At 39.5% G+C, this 21196-nt stretch overlaps 1 protein-coding gene across 6 annotated transcripts in view; it reads left to right on the forward strand.

Moving 5' to 3' along the window:
* The first annotated feature begins 1264 nt into the window (after window positions 1–1264).
* PUM2 (pumilio RNA binding family member 2) overlaps window positions 1265–21196 on the forward strand; it is a 95890-nt gene continuing 75958 nt past the window's right edge. For 5 of the 6 annotated variants that reach the window (XM_034659860.1, XM_034659862.1, XM_034659864.1 and 2 more), the window contains exon 1: window positions 1265–1414. The gene's annotated coding sequence lies outside the window, so the exon portion shown is untranslated. Of the gene's footprint in view, window positions 1415–3169; window positions 3287–21196 lie in introns of all 6 variants that reach the window. The other variant, XM_034659861.1, reaches the window with a different exon arrangement.

Raw genomic sequence — 21196 nt, forward strand, 5'->3', positions numbered from 1 at the left:
AGCCTGAAATGTGGGCCACAGGTAAAGTCTTGAGGAAGATTCAAATGTCACATGCTTTCGGTAATAATGAAAAACCAAAGAGCTCAGGCATTCAACATGATTGTTGAACACTATGGCCCAGGCCCTGGGGGGCATAACACACATGCGTGAACAAAACACACATGGTCCCTGCAGCCCCTCTTGGAGCTTACAGTCGCCCAGGAAGATAAATTAAAAGGCACTCCATTTCAGAAATACAGAATGTCAGAGAGGAGTTGTGCAAACCATGGAGAACAAGGTGGACACAGTCCCGGTGCCCCTACCATATTACAGCTGTGTGATAGAGGCAGACCACACTTGGGTCTCAAGCCTGGAATCACCACTACCAAAGCCACGGAGCCAGGACAGCAGCGCAGGTTTGGTCTCTAACTCCGAGGGGCGGGGGCGGTGGTGCGGACGGGGTGGTGCACCTGGCGAGCGAGGGTGATGAAAATCGGAGACGAGCGAGAATCACTAGCACAGAACGACCTGAATCTCCTTTGTGTTTACCCCGGCCAAGCATTGCGGGCCAGCAATGTGCTCAGCTGGCTCCACTTGCCCAGGAGGCAACGACTATAATGACAGTCCACTTAAGGGGTTCACTTTTCCACCCAAAACGCGTCTCCATCGTCTTGCTGCGGGGAGGGGCTGAGGATGAAGCTAAGGGCCTGGATTACTGTCCGGCTCCTGTGGGTGCCAGCACCCGAGAAGCGAAGTTCGAGGAGTACCACGCAGGCAAAGGCACTGACATCCCCACAGGCAGTTGGCAGAGAACAATGAGCTACCAGGGAGGAAGAGGAGGGTAAGCGAATTCGGAAGTCGAGGCCCCACGCGGGAAGACAGAGGCGAACGCGGCGCTCGGCGACACCACGCCTGCGCCGCCCGAGTTCGGGCGCGCGTCCCCGCCTGGCGCCGCCGCGGAGCCCAGAACTAGCTGCAAGCCCGCAAGGTGAGGGCGGGGGAGCACACGCCTGAGGGACGGCCGAAGCGCGCGAGCGCAGAGAGCGTGCGCACGCGCAGAGCTCCCGCCGGCCGGCGCCCGGAGCGCGGGAGAAGCGACGGAAGCCATTGAGAGGAGCCGCACCTCGGTGAGTGCTCCCCCTCCCCTTTCTCCCGGAGTGCCTTGCGCGCGCCCGGTGGGCGGGGGGGGAGGGGAGGGGAGGCGGCGGTGGCAGCCATGTTGTTGTGAGTCTCTGTGTCTCACCCTCGGTACTTCGGTGGTTCGGAGGAGGAGGGGGAGGAGAAGGAGGAGGTGGGGTGGGGGGGAGGGAGGTAGGTGGAGAAAGAAGATATTGCCGCCACCGAAGGCGGAGGAGGGAAGGACGGCCAAGAGCGACGCCGCCGTGTGCCCAACGGTCGGTGTCCCCGGCTGAGGCAGCGCGGCCGCAGCAGCCCCGTAAGTCAGTCCGCGATTGCTCCCTCTCCCCGTGCTCTGCCGCCGCAGGAGCTGGCTTCCCGGGCTTTGTGTGGCAGTCTCGGCGGGAGCAGCCTGCAGGGCGGGAGGGCGGACGGGGCCTGCAGGCAGCCCGGGACGGCTGCGGCCTGGGGCCCGCTCGCACAATGCGGGGGGAGGGGTGCCGAGGGGGTGTGCGCCCGGCGGGGTGGGGGGTGCTCGGCTCTCCCGCTTCCTTTCCTCCCCCACGCCACTGCCTCGCGGCGCTGGGGGGCCCATCCCGCTGGTGCTGGGTTTCTTCGGCGCTTGAGGTTAGGGACCGAGCTGTCCGTTCAGCCCATGGTCGTTAAGAGGGGAGAAAGAGGGGAGAGGCCGGCAGATCCAGAGAAGTGTGCGAGTTGGAAGTGGGCGAAGAGGAAGGAGTGGGTTTATGAAAACAAGTGTGGGAATTCTTGGGGGCCCGAGTGTGTCCAGGAAAAGCTTTCGGCAGACAGGTGGGGGTATGAAAGAAACAGCGACTTGGGTTAGACTCGTTAGGTGCCATTATTAAGGAATGCTATGTTTCTGTTATTGGAACAGATTTTGACCCTCCGGTTTAAATTAAAACGAAAGAAAAGGTTAGAGGTTTCAGACATTTTAGCAGTAGTGTTGTGTCTGTATTGGCCCAGATTTTGGGATAAGTGTTTAAAAGTTTTATTCCCAAACGCGTGTAAAAGTTACGCTGCTTCTGAGAGCACAGCTAGGGAAAACCCATTTTTCTTAACTTAGTTTTTCATTCTAACACATATTTAAACATTTTGGGGCTTAATATTACGAGCATATTAGGTGTAATAAGACAATCATGTCAGTTAAATCAGGATTTCGGACTTTGTGAGATTTTAATGTAAGAAAACTGGTGATAGGTTTTATTTGGTAAAGGTTTTTAGGGAAAACTTTATTAGATGCTTTTAAACGCTTAAGAGAAATGTAGTATTTGTAAAGGTATATCAAAACAATTTTAATAAAGAGTTACCTAAGGATTTTAAAAGCTTGTTTACTGCTTAGATTTCGTGTTTAATAGGTGACTCACCATGTGACCTGGAGTATCGGACGATGATTTAAGGAATTCTGGCTAGGAATTTAAAATACGAGGACAAGTATTTTTAATCGGCTTAAGTTTCTGTCCTTAGTCTTTTAATATTCTTTTTAAAGATGATTTTCTTCATCTTCACAGGCATCATGAATAGTTGATATTTCCCTTTTTGCATGAATGTCTTTTAAAGTTCAGTTTTTGGTGAACTTAAGTTATTTAGAATTGTCTTTTGGTGTCCTGAAGGGCGGTTTTTGTACCCAGTAAAGGTTTACACTGATTTAAAAAATTAGTTGTATTTCAGAATACTGGTTCTTAAGCTTTTAAGCTTTTTTTTTTTAATTTGTACAAGTCGGTCTATTTATTTAGTCTTCAAGTTATTTGCTATTAACAAACTTGAACATCTTCAAGAAAATTTAAACTTTAATTTTTATACAGTTTTCTTAATTTTAGTGCAAAGTTTCCTCAGATGTTTTAATATTTAGTAAGATTTCAACTTATTTGCCATATTTAAGTTGGTCTTACAAGGTTCTCCACTTTAATAGACCAGTTTTTCTTAGGCATTACAAGTGTGTAAGTCAAACTATGCCATCTCAACAAAGATAATACTAGGATTTTGTTTCTGTTAAACCTTCCATACTTGTTTATAAATCTTTCTGGTGATGAAATGTATTTGTCTTCCTGTGTAGGTACTTAGCAGAAGTAACTATGATCAGAGATTTGGGCCAGATGTGACATCCAAAGCCATGACCAGATAATCTTGCTTTTTATAGACATTGACAAGATCTTCATAATTTCAAGGGGAGGTTGGTTCCTGTCTCCTGGACTTAAGTTCTCCATACTTCCTAATTCAGTGACCTCTAAATTTGCTGGATTTCTAACGTAGCAAAATATTCTGTATTTTTTCATGTTCTTAAGATTTAGGGTTATTTTAAATATCTGAATGTATCTCGTATGGCTTTGGCTTGCATTCATAGTTTGTGGCTGTTTTACTGATAGGTGTGTGATTAATATAAAAATTGTACTAATAACAAATTGGTTTGTGATGGCTTAGGTAGATTTTTGCTGTTTTTAAGAAGGCCTTAAAAACAGTCTCACTTGGCTCCTGTTGTCCCACTTCTTCACTACTGCCGGATGAATTTGTAAGGAGGAACTGATAGAGTATGGCTTAGCCTCCTTCCTCTCTTTCTCTTTGGAAGTCTGCCCCCTGCAGAAAGTACTTTGTTCTGCTGCTTCTTAAGGCCACCATGACAGACTCTGCCCCTTTTTGGAGGACCATCAGTTGTCCAGTGCTATCTCTGACTGGTTTAGGATAATTAAGGGGTGTGGTGGTAGGAACCCCACTGGCCTAGGTCTAAATTAGTCGTTCCATTGTAGCTCGGTCAGTAAAAGGAGATGTTTGAATTGCTGTCAGTCTAGTTCCTGTGTGTCTCACTTCTGAATCCTGATGTGGTGGAAAAAGTTTTCCTTCAAACCTTATCATTTAGAAGCTAATATTTTTTTTAAAAAAGGATTTATTTATTCGACAGAGATAAAGACAGCCAGCGAGAGAGGGAACACAAGCAGGGGGAGTGGGAGAGGAAGAAGCAGGCTCATAGCGGAGGAGCCTGACGTGGGGCTCGATCCCATAACGCTGGGATCACGCCCTGAGCCGAAGGCAGACGCTTAACCGCTGTGCCACCCAGGTGCCCCTAGAAGCTAATATTTTAATAATGATTTTTATATTTAGGAATACAGGTAGAAGACATTTTTCACTTAAAATGTATTGCTTTTGTAGTGGGAAAAGTGAATTTACAGAGCAATTACGTTGAAGCCTTTCCAGTGAAACAATATAGAATTATTACATAGGTTCATAGTAAATGGTTTTTTCTTTTCAGAGTTTCAGGTAGCAGTATGTTTACAGACATAAGGTTAATGTATTTTTTTCCTTAGTGACTTTTTCGTCCAACTTCTTTATAAATGAAAAATTAAGATTTGCCTCATTAACAGTGTCACCTTCTAGAGCGTCATTTCTTCTTTCGTTCTTCCTTTCTTTCTTTTCTTTTCTTTCATTTTATTTGTCAGAGCAAGAGTGCACAGTAGGGGGAGCAGCAGGCAGAGGGAGAAGCAGGCTCTCCGCTGAGCAAGGAGCCTGTGGGACAGTCCCAGAACTCTGGGAACACGACCCAAGCCAAAGGCAGACGCTTAACCGACTGAGCTACCCAGGTGTCCCGAGTCGTTTAATTCTTAATGAAATTGTGGACATTTTTTTCTTTCATTGACTTTTTTCCTAAAAGTTTTATTTGACCCTTTCCTGACTCCTACAGATTTTTCTAAAGTGCTTTAAAGAATTTAAAAAGTTTGGGTTATCAAGCACATTGGCAAAATCATAGTTTATTTAGTATATTTCACCTTTGCAAATGTAGCTTCTCTAATCCCATCCATTTTTAGTTTACACATTACATATTTTTACTTACTTCCTATTCTTTTTTAGAGATAAAAGGTTTTGGAGTAGAGTACTAGAAGAACGTACAGATGTGTACACTTTATGTTCATATCCCAGGATTTCACTGTAGCTGCCAGGTACAAAAAAGGTGAAGAAGTGTGAAAGGAGAAGGGGTAGTTAGATTGTCAGAATACTTTGGACTGAAAATGGGACAGGGAAAGGAAAAAGGCAGTCATTATCACCTACCTAAGGCAAAAGGTACATTTGAACCACAGAACTTCCCTTCCAGGAAGGAATTTGGAGAAATTGACTATAAAATGACACTACAAAACCATCATTGAACACCTGCCCAGGAGAGTAAAACCTGCAACTGACTGCCATAGTATATAAAAAATGGTGTGTGGCAGGGGATAGAGTATAAAAGGCTCTTTTGACACATTTTTTAGTCATGAAAAAAAAAATCACTAATTATGTAGAGAACCTAGTTTGAGGATGGATCTTTGTGATTTTTTTTTTTAACATTTATTTATTTGAGAGTGAGCGCACATGAGGTGGGAGGCAGAGAGAATCCTCAAGTGGACTCCCCACTGAACGCGGAGCGTAGTGCAGTGCTAGATCCCAGGATCCTGAAATACGACCTGGTGCTTCATCAGCTGAGCCACCCAGGCACCCCAGACCTTTGTGATTTTATTGTAGTGGACATCTCATATCAAGAGTTTTAGATCTCAAAGTGGTGATCTGTGATTTTAGGCACTGTTTTTTGAGAGACTTACTTAGGGATCAGTGGGATATCATCTTGACTGTGTAAGATGCAACTGGTTTTATTCATTCAGACATTATAAAAGGTAAATGAGTAGTAGAAACAACCTGATTCTAAGTATAGGTCTTTGCTAGGCAGTCAAATAAGGCAGATTGTATAGAGAAAAATATGGATGGTTTTGTCTGATTTTGTTGAATACCAAAAATTATGTACAGATGGGAGCTACTTGTGTTTTCCATTTTGGTGACCAGGTCATTTATTAATATCTGTTTAGTATTCTATCAGCACTTTAAGTTTGAGTAAATGTAAAGTGTTAAATTTCCTGGAGTACAGTCTGAATCTTTAAAACTGACATAAACAACAAGATTTGAAATTTTGTGAAGATGATAGCTGCAGTTTTCCCTGGAGATGTTTTCTTGGACCTACCTTGCAGTCGGAAGTGTAATAGATTGCTGAAAAGGGATCCAAGGGAAAGTCTTAGGTGCCTTCATTTAATCTCTAAGTTACGTTGCTCCTACACTAGCAGAAATGGGAGTACACTATCTAGGAACTTGCCAAAAATAAATTGTTTGCTAATTTTTATTTTAAGTCTGGTTGAGAAGATAGTCATGGAATATTATTTGAGGAACATTCAGTTCCATTTGTTACTCTGGATAGTCTAAGTTTTATCTTCTCATCAAGGTAGACTACCAGAGATTTGCACACATTTTTTGAGATTTGTATGCCTATGATGTGCCAGACTTTTTTAAGGTACTGGTGGTACCAGATCCTTGTTACTGAGTTCATAGCAAAGTGGAGGGTAAGATGATTAAACTTGTGATTGCAGTGCAGTACACTAAGTGGCACACATACTGTGTTAAAAAAGTGCTGTGGACTCACATAGGTAGACATTGCAGGGGCCAGGAAGAGCTTTTCACGTGAGGTTAAGTTAGGCTTGGAGAGGGGCGCCTTGCTTGCTTGGTAGAGCATGCAACTCGGTCTTCAGAGTCATGAATTCAAGCCCCAAGTAGGGCTCTCTCTGCTCAGCGGGAGCCTGTTTCTCCCTCACCCTCTGCCTGCTGATCCCCCTGCTTGTGTGCATGTACTCCCCCAAATAGATAAAATCTTAAAAAAAGAAAAAGAAAAATGACTGGACAGATACGTAGGGGGACCCACCAGATTTAAAGGCTTTTTCTGATTTGGATAATCCTGAAACACTTTGGATATCCCAGATTATAACTGGGAAGATTTAGACCATATTGTCCTGGAACCCTTACAGAATTAACTGTGGAATTGCTTTCTCTGGATTGTTATAGGTTAGGTGCGTGGCTTTCCTTAAGAGACTGACTATAAAAAATAAGATTATGAAACCTTGAATCAGTTGAGAGAATGTTGTTGAGATTTTCTGTTATAATTCTGTGTCCTCTATAATATCTCATATAAGAAATATTTTTGAAAGCTTAGTGCTAGACAGAAGGTTGCCTATGAGGAATTGTTGGTATGATTTTTTCCCTATGGATAGTGAGAATTGTATGTAATTTATTGTGTTTTCTCCTCTTTTATCTTTGTATCTTCAGAAGTTAAACTTAGAGTTTGCTATTTTGTTATTAATACTTGTTTTGTTACTTTCTTAAGATTAGTTTTTGTTTTACTGTGTATATTGCCTATGACATACTTCATGTACTTTTAAAAATTTTTTATTTAGGGGCACCTGGATGGCTCGATTGGTTAAGCATCTGCCTCAGGCTTTCAGGGTTATGGGATAGAGCCCCATGTTGGGTTCCATGCTCAGTGGGGAGTCTGTTTCTCCCTCTCTTCCTCACCCCACCCCTCGTGCACACTCGCTTTCTGTCTCAAATAAATAAAATCTTTATAAGGGGTGCCCGGGTGGCTCAGTAAGTTAAGCATCTGACTCTTGATCTCAGCTCAGGTCTTGATCTCAGGGTTGTGAGTTCAAGCCCTGAGTTGGGCTCTACACTGGGCATGGAGCCTAGTTAAAAAAATTATTTTTAAAAATTTAAATGCATATAAAGCAAGTTTCATTTAAATTCTACTCAGGAATGTTTCTACATAGACCCTTTTTTGGTATATAACTTAGGTAGTCCTGGAAACTTCACAGATTTGGTTTCTCTTTTCAGACACTGTAGCCTAAGCATTTGTTTTTTTCAAGTTATTTATTTTTAAAGATTATTTGTCAGAGAGAATGCATGCGTGCATACACAAGCAGGGGAAGCGACAGGCAGAGGGAGAAGCAGAATCCCAGCTGAGCAGGGAGCCCGATGCGGGACCCTGGCATCATGACCTGAGCTGAAAACGGACACTTTACCGACTGAGCTGCCCAGGCGTCAACTATTGACTTATTTCTTTAAACTAATCTCTACACCCAGCTTAGGGCTAGAACTCACATCCTGGAGAACAAGTTTGGTTTTTTGTTGTTGTTGTTTTCTAAGCAACAACTTGGAAAGTTTTTTGTTTTATTTTTTTAAATTTATTTACTTGAGAGAAAGAGAGAGAGAGCACAAGCAGGGGAACAGCAGAGGGAGAGGGAGAAGCAGGCTCTCGCTGAGCAGGGAGCCGGACATGGTGCTCAATCTTAGAACCCTGAGATCATGACCTGAGCTGAAGGCAACACTTAACCAACCATCTAAACCATCCAGGTGGCCCGGAAAGTTTTTTTTAAAACTTCAGCATCTTTAAAAAATTGCCTAGGTCATCTCACTTAAAGTTATTGGGGGAAAAAATGATTTTTTAAAACGTGGTATTATATTTATTCTTGAATATTTGAGGAACTTTAAAAATCACACTCATACTTAATCACTTGAAAGATTACTCTTTATTTGATTGAAAAGTTTGTACAACTCAAATTTTTTCATAGACTACTCATAGTAGTCATCATAAGTTGAGCATATTTTAGAACAACTATCGTAAGTTGTGCCTTTTCCTAGGCAAAGGTTAAGAGAATTGAAATATGTTGTATAATTGACTAATTTTTTCTATATTCTTGGAAATGACTAGAAATACTGCTCAAAATAAATTTCTTTTGCATTAACATAGTATTTACAGAAGAAAGTTAGGATAATACTAGGTTAAAGTTAAGCAGTGTTAACTGTAGGACTTACTTTGTGAGAATGAATTCTGAAATGACCATGTGCACAGCTTGAAAAAGAACAAATGGGTACCAGGGAGTAGCATATCTTAAATGTATTGGGCAGGAAACCTCTTACTTCAAAGAACACTGTGAATTGGTGATTAGGGAAAACACTTCGGAAAATTCTGGCCTAAAGAAAAAAAATCCGGGACACCTGGGTGGCTCAGTCAGTTAAGCGTCTTCTTCAGCTCAGGTCATGATCCCAGAGTCTGAGACTGAGTCCCTCCCAGAGTCTGAGACTGAGTCCCGCATCGGGCTCTCTGCTCAGTGGGGAGCCTGCTGCTCCCCCTGCTTGTGTGTGCTTCTCTCTCTCTCTCTAATAAATAAAATCATAAAAAAATAAAAACATTTATAAAAAAAATAAAAAATCCTTTTAAAACTGCATTTGAGTCTGCTGCTTAGAATGGTTATTTTTTTCTCAGTTGTCTCAGACCATGCATTGAAATGATTACCTTTAGTTCTGTTACAACCTAACATTTCTTAGGATATTTCTCCTTGGTGCTATATTAATTCTGATTGATTATGTATAATAATTAAAAATTACTAGATAACCATTTGAGACAAGTCTTCACTTGTTGGACATTCAACCTAGTACTAAAGTGAATTGAAAATAACACAGGATCGCTTGTACTTTATTCTGTGATAAAGCCTTTAAACTTTAGTGCATTTAAACAGTATTAATATAGGACCTTTTTAAAAAAAACCTTCTTTTACTAACTTCAGTGAGCATTACAACGCAGAAAAAATGCGAAGACAAAGCCGGTAGTACCTCCTCTCCTACCAGAGTTCAGTGTTTGTTTTGTCATAGTCCACACAGATGTATAATAATACATTGCTCCTCTCTTTTAAACAAAAATGGGATCATATGATACACCTTCGGCAACTTGGTATTTTTTTTCAATATCATAGACATTTTACTGTATTTGTACATGTAACTTTAATAACTTGTACAATTCAGTACATAGATTTTTATTTTGCTAAACCATTTTTCTGTTGAATTTACGTTTAATTTTTTTATATTTTATATTTATTTTTTTATTTAAATTTAGTTAATATATAGTTTTTTATTAGTTTCAGAGGTACGTTGTTCAATTCTTATTTTTGAACCACTGCAAGCAGTGCTGCAGTAAATGTTACGCAGTTCATTCTTTTCGTTGTTGCTCTTTATGTAAGGTAAATTCCCAGAAGAGAAATTCCTGGGTTACAGGATTTTATGTTGATTTTTTTAAACAACAAAATACTCATTATGGTAGGTGATTAATACTCTGAAAGCACTTATATTTTAATTTCATTATTTCATTTATTTTTCACAACAGTCCTGTGAGGGAGGCATATTCTCATTTGCAGGTGGGGAAACAGGACCAGTGTTCAGGTGTTCTGGGTTCATTCACCTAGTTTGGGACAAACATGGAACTGTATTCTAGATCTTCAGATTCATCTGTTATGCCATGATGAATGATCTAAAATTTTTTATTTGGAAAACAACACGGTGTTTGTGGATATATTCCTTAGCTGTAAGTGATATGGTAATGTGTAAGGGTCTTAGTCCTGTACGTGCAAGGAAGCATCATCTGGAGAACTTAAAAAATACTAATAAAAATATGTCCCTGTTTCCCTGCCCAGACTAATTCAGTAAGTTTTATATAAGCTGGAACTGAATGCAGTTTTAAGTTTTCTACCTTTTAAGTTTTCTACCTAGATTCTGATGCACTGAGGGCATGAGAACCAGTGGCCTTAAAATTGGGGTGCTCATATCCCTGAGGGGGTGCATGAAGAATTTCCAAAATGTTAGCACATTTAGTTTTCTGGGAATCAGTTAACAGTTCCTCCTTCTATATACTAAGAAATGCATACCTGTGATCCATCCCAAATCTTAATGTGGTATGTTTTACTGACGGTTAAGCCTTCAGGGCACAAAACTTAAAAAGTTAGCTTTCTTCAGTGGTTAATCTCATTTAGTCTTAATTCATTGACATTGCTAACAGCAATGAAAACGTAGGATAGAACTGGAGTATTTTGGCCTCTGTTGGAATTTCAGATCAGGGATAGTCTTGGGCAATAGGAGTAATGGCAAATTAAAAAAAAACCGCTCACCATGGGGTGTCTGGGTGGCTCAGTGAGTGAGTGTCCAGCTCTTGGTTTCAGCTCAGGTTATGATCTTAGGGTAATGGGATAGAGCTTCCATGCTCAGCAGGGAGTCTCCTTAAGCTCCTTTCCTCCTCCCCTGCTCATGCATGCAGTTTCTCAAAAATCTTTTTTAAGATTTATTTGAGAGAGAACAGGGAGGGCGAGTGGGGGGAGGGGCAGAAGGGGAGAGAATCTCAAGTAGACTCTTCACTAAGCATGGAGCCAAACGTGGGGTTTGATCCAAAGGTCCTGAGATCATGACTGGGCCAAAATCTAAGAGTCAGGTGCTTAACCAACTGAGCCACCCAAGTGCCCCCAAATAAATAAATCTTTAAAAAATAAAATAAAAACCAAAAAAACCCGTTCATGTCTTCTTTCCTAAGCTTTTGTCAATACTTACTGAGCAGAAACTACTATGAAATTTACTTTGAAAGCAAGAAAAATGGGGACACCAGGGTGGCTTAGTCGGTTAGGCATCTGCCTTCAGCCCAGGTCATGATCCCAGGGTCCTGGGATGGAGTTCTGCACTGGGCTCTCTGCTCAGCAAGTTGACTTCTGCCACTCTGTGATCTCTCTCTCTTTTGCGTGCTCTCAAATAAATAAATAAATATGTTCTTAAAAAGCTAGAAATATGTAAATTATGTTTATCACAGCATATTGTCAAATGTGTTGAGGAGTTTAAAAGGTATGATTTAAAATGGTACCTTTTTTTTTTTAAACACACTTTGAGGAATATATCAAAGAATAGGGTAGAACTAACCTAGATGAAGTGGTTAGAAAACTAAGTGCTAGCTATTATAAGTACAATGCCTTTAAATCAGCTGATGAGAAAATTAGATCTACATAGATTTTGCTTTTTTAAAGCCCAAAGTGCCATGAAGGTGTGGCTAGAGGTATTTACTGTAGTAGGTATTGGGTATACATGTAAATTCCTTTATGTTGCCTTAAAAACCCTTAGACCTTTACAAATAAGACCAGAATATTTGTCTTTTAAGTGATGGCCTAGTTTATGGAGAAGATGTTTTTCTGGTGTGTTTCTTTGTAAGTCGTACATAGCTTATGTATAGTTGTACTTTTTTGGGAAAGATTTTATTTATTTATTTGACATGGGGGGGGGCAAGCACAAGCAGGGGGAGAAGCAGACTCGCTGCTGGCAAGGAGCCAGATGTGGGGTTTGATTCCAGAACCCCGGAATCAAGACCGAAGCCAAAGGCAGCCGCTTAACCAACTGAGGCACCCAGGTGCCCCACTTATAGGTACACTTAAGAAATCTTTGAGTTCTACCATGCATAAGGCCATTGATTTCCACGCTGACTTGACAATAAGAACCATATAAATGTGTTTAGTGATTTCCAGCATGTATATATTTAAATATTTTCAAAGAGATAAGTAATGAGTGGGAAATATTCAAGGAATAAATAACTATAAAATGTCAAATAAAAATCATGCGTTCCCTTTTCACAGATATGTCAGTAATAACAGTTGTGTCCCAGTTTCTGATTGTTTTCTATGTATGCATATATGTAAGTTTTTATCCTGTTTTTACAAAAGTTGGATGATAGACTGCTTTTCCCCTTGCCTTTTCACTTACATCCTGGATTTTTTTTTCATATATGCCTAAATACATTTATCTCATGCTTTTAAATGGACTCATAGTTGATAATGTTATCAGTTTCTCTCTCTCCCTATTACACTAGCCTTAGTATCCTTCCTTTGATCCCCTCCCTCATTTCATGGAACATGGTGTGATCAGAATAGTTTGCATAATTGTGTTACATGTTTTTTCTGTCCTAATTCTGATAGAAGTTTTAAAGTCTAACAGGTGGGCTCCTAGGTGGCTCGGTTTGTTAATCATCTGCCTGTGGCTCAGGTCTTGATCCCAGGGTCCTGGGATGGAGTCCCACATCGGGCTCCCTTCTCAGTGGGGATCCTGCTTCTCCCTCCCTCTGTCTGCCGCTCCCTGTTTTTCTTGCTGGCTCGCTCTCTGTCAAATGGATAAATAAAATCTTTTTTTTTAAAAAAGTAACAGGTAGTATGATGTTATTAATACATTGAAAATACCAATTAAATGCCATGGGAATTAAGAAAAAAATTGTTTGGGGTTAGGTTTTGATGGAGAAAGTGGCATTTGAGCCACATTTTGAGGTTGTAGTATTTGCATATGAACAGATAAATGGCGAAGACTATCCAGGGGACTTGAATAGTGTAAACAAAAGGATGATTGGGGTGGGGGGAGCTTTAAGAGAGTTGTATAATTAACATACAAACTTACTTATGGTTTATGCTTGGTTGGTACGGAAAAGAGAAGAACCTTTGGAGTCTTGACAGTATCAAATCTGCCATTTTAGTAGTTTTGTCTGTTAGGATATGGAAATTGGCCACAATTTCCTTATTTGTAAAGTAAGAATATAGTACCTACTTTTCTGGATAGTAGTGAGAATTAGATATAATGTGCCTAGTACAATATCTGACATGACATGAAATTTTGTTCCCCAGGGGCACCTGGTTGTCTTGGCTGAACTTCTCTTGATTTTGACTCTGGTCGCGATCTCAGGGATTGTGAGGTCAAGCTCCATATTGGGAATCCATGCTCAGCAGGGAGTCTGCTTGAGATTCTCTCCCTCTCCCCACATATGCGTGCTCTCACTCAAATAAGTCTTTAAAAAAAAAATTGTTCTCTTTGGGGGATGGTGTCTGATAAAAATTAGTCCAAAGATTTTGTGTTCATTTGGAAATCAGTTTTTGGGGAAAAAATTTCATGTACCACTTAGTAAAAATACGGAAAGTAATCAGTGATACTAAGTGTATACAATAGCTTGGACCCTAAGTCAGTTAACCTTGTGGAGAGTAGCTTCCTTTATAAGCTGCAGTTTATATATGTTTTGTTTAAAAAAGCGGGGGTGGTTTCAGATTGTACTTACCCCTCAAGACCCAGCTTGAAAACCACCTGCTTCACATGGCCGTCATATTGTTATATATATTTTATTAAGTTTTATTATGGAGATATTAAAAACAGAAGTAGAGTAATGTGTTGTATCTTCAGGTATCTATCATTGATATTTAATCTTGTGTGAAATCTAATATTTTACTTTTTATAAAAGAGTACTTCACGGGCTCCTGGGTGGCTCAGTTGGTTAAGCATCTGCCTTCGGCTCTGGTCATGATCCCAGGGTCCTGGGATTGAGCCCCGCATCGGGCTCCCTTCTCAGTGGGGAGCCTGCTTCTCCCTCTCCTGTTCCCCCAACTTGTGCTTGCTTGCTCTCTCTTCTCTGTCAAATAAATACATAAAATCTTAAAAAAAAAAAAAAGAGTATGTCAAAGTAACTCCCAGACAGCAGGCCATTTTAAGCATAAATTCTCTGGGGCACCAAGGTGGCTCAGTCAGTTAAGCATCCGACTCTTGATCTCACTCAGCTCAGATCTTGATCTCAGGGTCGTGAGTTCAAGCGCCTCATTGGGCTCCACACTGGGTGTGGAGAAAAAAATATATAAGCATAAATTCCCTTACTCATGAGGACTTATTAAAATATATAATCTTCTTGCTGTTATTACCACTAACAAAATTCGTGAATATCATATATACTCATTCTATATTTAGATTTCCCTGGTTTTCTCAAGAAAGTCTTTTTTATAGTTGGTTTATTAAAATCATGATTCAGACAAGGTTTCTGCAATATATTTGACATTTGAGCCTTTTAGTCTGAATAATATTCTTCCATCTCTCTTCCCCTTTTCCATATTCTGGATTAGATGATTACTTCTTGTGTTATCTGTTGACTCTAAATAGTATTTAGATCTGGCGACTTTATTAGATTGAGATTTAGTGGGGTTTTTTTTTTAGACAATTTTTCATAGGTGGTGGTGCTGTTTCATGTTTTATCATGGGGCATATGTTTTCTTGTTTTACTTTAAAAATGATAGCATATTAAATCACATAAAATGTTAATTTAGAAATACTCCCTTTGGAGGAGCTCATTTCATAATATATCTTTGATATTTCACATGTATCTTTGACTCATTAGAGTCACTTTGTGTTATCTAACAGTTTCTTCAAGCATGTCATCTTCACATTCAAGTTATTTGACCTTCTCTCAGGTTTTATCTAAAAGTATCAAAAACCAGGATTGATTGAGGTCGATTTAGTTTGGAGATTTTCTCTAAGCAGTATTTCGTGTTTCAAAATAAAAGAATTTCCTTAACCATATTTTATTTCTCAAAATAAAGCAATTGCGAGAATGCCGTGTAAAATAAGAGACTTTGTAAGAAATCAAATACTTGGTGATTCTCCTTTGAGAAAACTTTAAGGAAAAAAAAATCTTGCCTCATATTTGCATATGTGTAAGTTAAATATCGTGTTTTGCCTCTTTGAGAATATGTTCTCTCTGAGATTTATCCTCAGAGAGCTAAAGCATTCTTGCATGGAAATACTGGGTATATTTGTATTTAGTGTCTAAATGCTGATGTTGGAACAATCTAATTTCTAATCTTAGAAGATTTAAGGTAGGGTATTTGAAGATTTCTGGTTTCTAGGAGTCTATATTAATAGTTGTGTGTGTGTGTGTTGTGCACGTGCATGCCAAATTTCATTCAAAATGTAAAACTTGACTTTCCCTTAGTATAGTTGAGTCAGTAATACTGTTCTTTATTGCTGGGAAAGCAAGCATATATAATTACCCCATGAAGTATGGACAAACAAGTAGCAAATATCAAAAAATGTTGATGTGGTTCTTGACTCAACTACTAGCTAAGTGACTTGTTCAAACACCATTAGAAAAGTGTATGATTCAGGGGAAACAAAAGCAAAAAATGAACTTACTGGGACTTCGTGATAAAAAACTTTGGCACTGTGAAGGAAACAATCAGCAAAACTAAAAGGCAGCCTTCAGAACGGGAGAAGATACTTGCAAATGAAGGCTTAGTATCCACAACCTATAAAGAACCTACCAAACTCAGCACCCCAAAAAAACAGTGCAGTTAAGAAATGAGCAGAAAACATGAATAGACACTTTTCCAAAGACGACTTCCAGATGGCTAACAGGCACGTGAAACAATGCTCAACATCACTCATCATCAGGAAAATACATATCGAAACCATGATGAGATACCACCTCACACCTGTCAAAATGGCTACAATTAACACAAGAAACAACCGATATTGGCGAGGATGCAGAGAGAGTAGAACCCTCTTGGTGGGAATGCAAACTTCACAGCTACTGTGGGAAACAGTATGGAAGTTCCTCAAAAAGTTAAAAATAGAGCTACCCTGTGATCCAGCAATTGTACTACTAGGTATTTACCCAAAGGATGCAAAAATACTGATTTGAAGGGTTACACGCATCCCAAAGTTTATAGCAACATTATCAACAATAGCCAAACTATGGAAAGAGCCCAAATGTCCACCGACTGATTAATGGATAAAGAAGATGTGGTATGTGTATATATATATATACACAGTGGAATATTACTCAGCCATCAGAAAGAATGAAATCTTGCCAATTGCAACGACGTGGGTGGAGCTAGTTTGTATTATGCTAAGCAGAATAAGTCAGCCAAAGACAGACAAATACCATATGATTTCACTCATATGTGGAATTTAAGAAACAAAACAGGTGAGCATATGAGAGGGGGGAAAAGAGGGAAACAAACCATAAGAGACTCTTAATGATAGAGAACAAACTGAGGGTTGATGGAGGGAGGTGGGTGGGGAATGGGCTAGATGGGTGAAGGGTATTAAGGGGGCACTTGTTATGAAAAGCACTGGGTGTGCATGTAAGTGATGAATCACTGAGTTCCTTGAAAGCAATATTGCACTGTATGTTAACTAGAATTTAAATTAAAAAAAATTTTAAAGCCTCAAAATGTTTAAAGTTACGCGTAATAAAACACACACACACACACACACACACACACACACACGAAAAGTGTATGATTCAATTCATGCCCCCAGAAAAAGTAAATTACTAGGTGTTGATGGTGATTAGTAGAAACTTGACATGTAAAGTCTTTGAAGGCTAATGGTCTACTACTAATACTTAAGCGTGGATAGGTTTACCTTTGTCATGAATAAGGTATTACTAAACAAATTTGTTGGCAAATTTCCCAAAGTGATTTAATACGCTGAAGAAATGAAGATACTCTTAAGGACTTTAGTTCTTGTTTGCTTGCAGTGGATACCACTACTGCTCAATGATCATGTTCATTAAAAATTATCCAAGGAGGATGACTACCAAGAATATTTCATAAGCCTATTAAGTTACTCTTTGTATTTATTGGCTTATACTTAATTAAGTTGTCGTGTAATTTTGTTTTTGTAATTGATGCACAAGATAGTAGTAGCCTTCAGGTATTATAGGACTAATATGGAAAAGTAGTACCAATGGGAAGTTGCTATCAGACATTCTATGTTAATAAATGTCTTCATTGTTACAGAAAGTCTGAGGAAGAGCCTTGTTCACTGTCTCCATTAGAATGAGCATTGTGTATTAATATGTATGAAGGCATTTATAAACAGTTACTCTCCAGATACTTGATTTCTTGATCTGAATTTGTATTTCATACCATATAAAGTAATTCTTTTTCGTTTGGTATATATTGAGCATTTATAGATAGCTAAGACACACTTCCTGGCCCCTTTGACCCCAGAGCTCAATTTCTACTATGGCCTTAAAAATAGAGCTAATTATAATATTATGAAAATGTGATTGGTGTCCTGCTGTAGTAGAAACCATTTATTGTAGCTCTGAGTGATTTTCCCCCCGACTTATTTTTTATAGTAGGCATATGGTGAGGAATTGGATAAGATGTTATCTGAGAAAAATTAGTACTCTTAATGATATAAATGCATATTCTTGATTCTTTACACAAACTTACTTGTAAACTGTTTGAATTATGTGTTAGTAAATATGAAAATTTAGAACTTAACCAAGTTCTTACTTGAGGTGCTTTTATCTGTTTTTCTCATGTAATTAGCAATAATGTCGCCTACAAAAAGTTGGCTAATGTTAAATTTTAGAATTTAATGAGACACTGTTGTGGGTTGGGTTTTTTTTTGTTTGTTTTTGTTTTTTTTTGCGTTTGGGTTTTTTTTTGGGTTTTTTTGGAAACAAAGATTCAACCTCAAAAACTAACTTTTTAATTCAAATTTACCTAGGATTACACAGAGTCTTGGCTATAGAAAAGTTTCTATTATGTATCTTCTATATGAGCCAGTTCCAGTTGTTTATTAAAGAAATACCATTGGGGGAGTGTCGTGGCCTAAAGATGCAAACAAAAAAAAATTTTTGAAGACAGACTTTACACCCCAAGCAATTCTGGTTACCATAACTCTTGGATACATTTCTTCAGATTAACATAGTCAGTTCAATATTCTGTACTTGGATGCTAGATACTCTGTCGCTTTTTAGAAGAAAAAAGTGTTCTTTTCTTCCTAAGATTTAACCCTTTCGGATAAAGTTGTTAAATTCATGTCCAAATTCTTTTCCCTTGCCACCAAATGATACCAAGATTTGTAACTGCATAGGACATAGAAGATTAGCATTTTCCAAAAATTTTGAGAGTCCCACTTAATGGTATATGTATGATTCCCACCCCCTCAACTTTATTACTAATACGGAGATTATTGGCCTGAGAGTTTGTTTACTTTCTATCCTGTTGTTTTGCCCACTTTCTCCTGCAGTCTTTTCATGATTGAAATAAATGGTAATGCCCTAAAGTGCAAAGCTGAGGTTGAGCCTTCTGCAGATTTTGCTTTCTTTTGTATTTTAAAGTTTTTTCCTCCTAACCTACTCAGTCACCTCCATTTAAATGTAACCTGTAATACCATTCAATGTAAGAAGAAAATATGCCCGGGGATAGCATTAATGAAAAGGTTGGAAGCAAAGCCCTAATGCTTAACTTTTGGCTTGCTCATATTTCGGAGTGGTTTATCTGCATTTGATTTTTTTGTAGAGCAGTCAAGAAAGTAAATCCACTAGAGCAGAGGTCAGCAAACTATGGCCTACGGTCCAGATCTGGCCCACAACCTGTTTTTTTTTTTTGGCCCACTTTCTAGAATTGGTTTTTAGATTTTTAAATGGTTGGAGGGGAAATAATATTTTGTAACATAAAAAATACATGAAATTCAGATTTTGCTATTCATAAATAAAGTTTTATTGGGACATGTTCATGCTCGTTTATTTTTATATCATCTATGGCTGCTTTTATGCCACGGAGGTGTCATTGAGAACAGAGATCATATGATCTGTCAGACCTAAAATGTTTACTGTCTGGCTCTTTATTGAAAAATTTGTTGACCCCTGCCCTGGGGTGTGATTCACCACAAAAGAAAGAATGGATCCTAGAGACTTCTCACATTTATCTGGAGGTTAACTTACGACCTCATTTATTTGGACCACAGATGAAAACCTGGAAGTAAGCAAAGAGGGACTTCAGTAAAGCTCCAGTCCTTTTTTTACTCTTGAGAAAATTTGTCTTCTACCCTGTTCTTTTCATTCTTCTTAATAAAAATCTCCCTCCTGGGACGCCTGGGTGGCTCAGTCAGTTGAAAATCTGCCTTTGATTCAGGTCATGATCCCAGAGTGCTGGGATCAGGTCCCTCATTGGGCTCCTTGCTCAGCAGGGAGCCTGCTTCTCCCTCTGCCTCTGCCTGCTGTTCCCCCTTCTTGTGCTCAGTCTCTCTCTCTCTGGCAAATAAATAAAATCTTTAAAAAATCTCGCCCGTTTCATTCATGTACTATGCAGATACATTGTAGAAAGGTAATAAAATACAGATAAATAAGATGAAAAAATGGTGTACTCTGATCACTTAAGGACTGTATGAATTTTGGGTTATTTCCTTTCAATCTTTTTTTAAAGATTTACTTATTTGAGAGAGAGCACGCCATTGAGCGTGAGTGGGGAGAGGGAGAAACAGGTTCCCCTCTGAGCTCGGATCCCTGATGTAGGGCTCGCAGGGCTCCATCCCACAACCCCCAGATTGTGACCTGAGCCAAAGTCAGATGCTTAACCGACTGAGCAACCTAGCCATCCTTCCATAACAATCTTTCTTAACATTACTATCTAAGCATTTTCTTTTCTTTCTTTTTTAAGTTTTTATTTATTTATTTGACGAGAGAGGCAACACAAGCAGGGGGAGTGGGAGGGGGAGAAGCAGGCTTCCCTCTGAGCAGGGAGCCCAACGTGGGGCTCGATCCCAGAACGCTGGGATCATGACCTGAGCTGAAGACAGACGCTTAACGATGAGCCACCCAGGCGCCCCACTATCTAAGCATTTTCTTAATTGCAAACTGAAATATTTTTACTAGTTGCATGATACTCCATTTTATAAGTGTGTTGTGTCACTTAACTATTGTAGGGCAGTTATGTGGTTTATAATTTCAGAATTTCAGTAATCTGCAAGCAACACTACTGCAAGCATGTTGGTAATAAAGCTTTATATATATTTATATATTTGTCTTTACATGTTGTCTTTACAGGTTGTTTCCTTTCTGAGACTTCCTTCCACATTTTCCAGCATCTCTGGTCCCCCAAAGTCTGTCCTTTGGTTCTTCAAGCCTTTAAGACTGGATTCTGTATAGGAATTTTGGTGCCCCACCTCCAAACCCAAGCCTGTCCTCAGGCGAAAAAGCCATTAAAAAACTCACTCTGTGCCAGTCTGTTCTTTTACGTGTAGGCTCTCTTCCAGGCTGTTTTTTGTTGTTTTCCATTACTTTCAAATTGTTTTCTGTTTGTCCAAGTTTGTAGTTATCTGCAGGAGGGTTTAGGTAAAAAAGGAGCTACACCTCCAATTACCAGGAAACCTATGCGATTCATTTAAAGTCTTTAAGAAAAAATGACCATATTTCAACTTGTTTTTTTCTCTACAAAAGCTAACACATTGAAGATGTCCAGTAAAAGCTTACTGAGTAAATGAAAGGGCAAATGAAGTGTTCACTTTGTGAGAAGTGTTAATGAATCCAGCTTTTCTAACAAGAGAATAGCTTGTTTGCCATCCATGTATCTTTCTGATGTATCTGTTCAGATCTTTTGCCCGTTTTTTTTTTTTTAAAGATTTTTTTTATTTTTTTGACAGAGATAGAGACAGCCAGCGAGAGAGGGAACACAAGCAGGGGGAGTGGGAGAGGAAGAAGCAGACTCCCAGCAGAGGAGCCTGATGTGGGGGCTCGATCCCATAACGCCGGGATCATGCCCTGAGCTGAAGGCAGACGCTTAACGGCTGTGCCACTCAGGCGCCCCTTTTTGCCCGTTTTTAAATTGGGCTGTTATTTTCTTTTAGGAGT

Source organism: Ailuropoda melanoleuca, chromosome 4 (genome assembly GCF_002007445.2).
Source record: "Ailuropoda melanoleuca isolate Jingjing chromosome 4, ASM200744v2, whole genome shotgun sequence".
NCBI classification, from domain to species: Eukaryota; Metazoa; Chordata; class Mammalia; order Carnivora; family Ursidae; genus Ailuropoda; species Ailuropoda melanoleuca.